The following is a 432-nucleotide window of genomic DNA, read 5'->3' on the forward strand; positions in this document are numbered from 1 at the left end:
CCGCGCTCCACTGCCAATGTAACGGGGAGGATGTTGGAGCAGCCGTCTCCCACCCCGCCAGGCTCAGCGGGGAAGTCCCCAGGTAGCGAGGTAATGAGCAGCACTGAGGATCTCACTGCTGCAGGGAGGACACGTCCCTGCAGGCACGGCTGTGGCGGGGAGCCGGGGCAGGGTAATTACAGGTGCCTCACATCAGCAGTGCCGAGCAGGGGGTGCTGGCAGGGTGCACCCAAACGTGGCCACCAGCACACTCGTGTGATTTCCAGCCTCCCACCACCACCGCGGGACCATCTGCGTGCGGATTCCCGCGCACGGAGCTGGGTGTGCAGCACGCGCGGGCCCTGTCCCGTGTGGGGGGGTCCCAACAGCGTGCACATGCATGGGTGGGGGAGATTTGCACACCCAGGCCCCCGTTGCCTGGATCCAGGCTGA

This window comes from Merops nubicus, unplaced genomic scaffold (assembly GCF_000691845.1).
Source record: "Merops nubicus isolate BGI_N331 unplaced genomic scaffold, ASM69184v1 scaffold45871, whole genome shotgun sequence".
Classification (NCBI taxonomy): domain Eukaryota; kingdom Metazoa; phylum Chordata; class Aves; order Coraciiformes; family Meropidae; genus Merops; species Merops nubicus.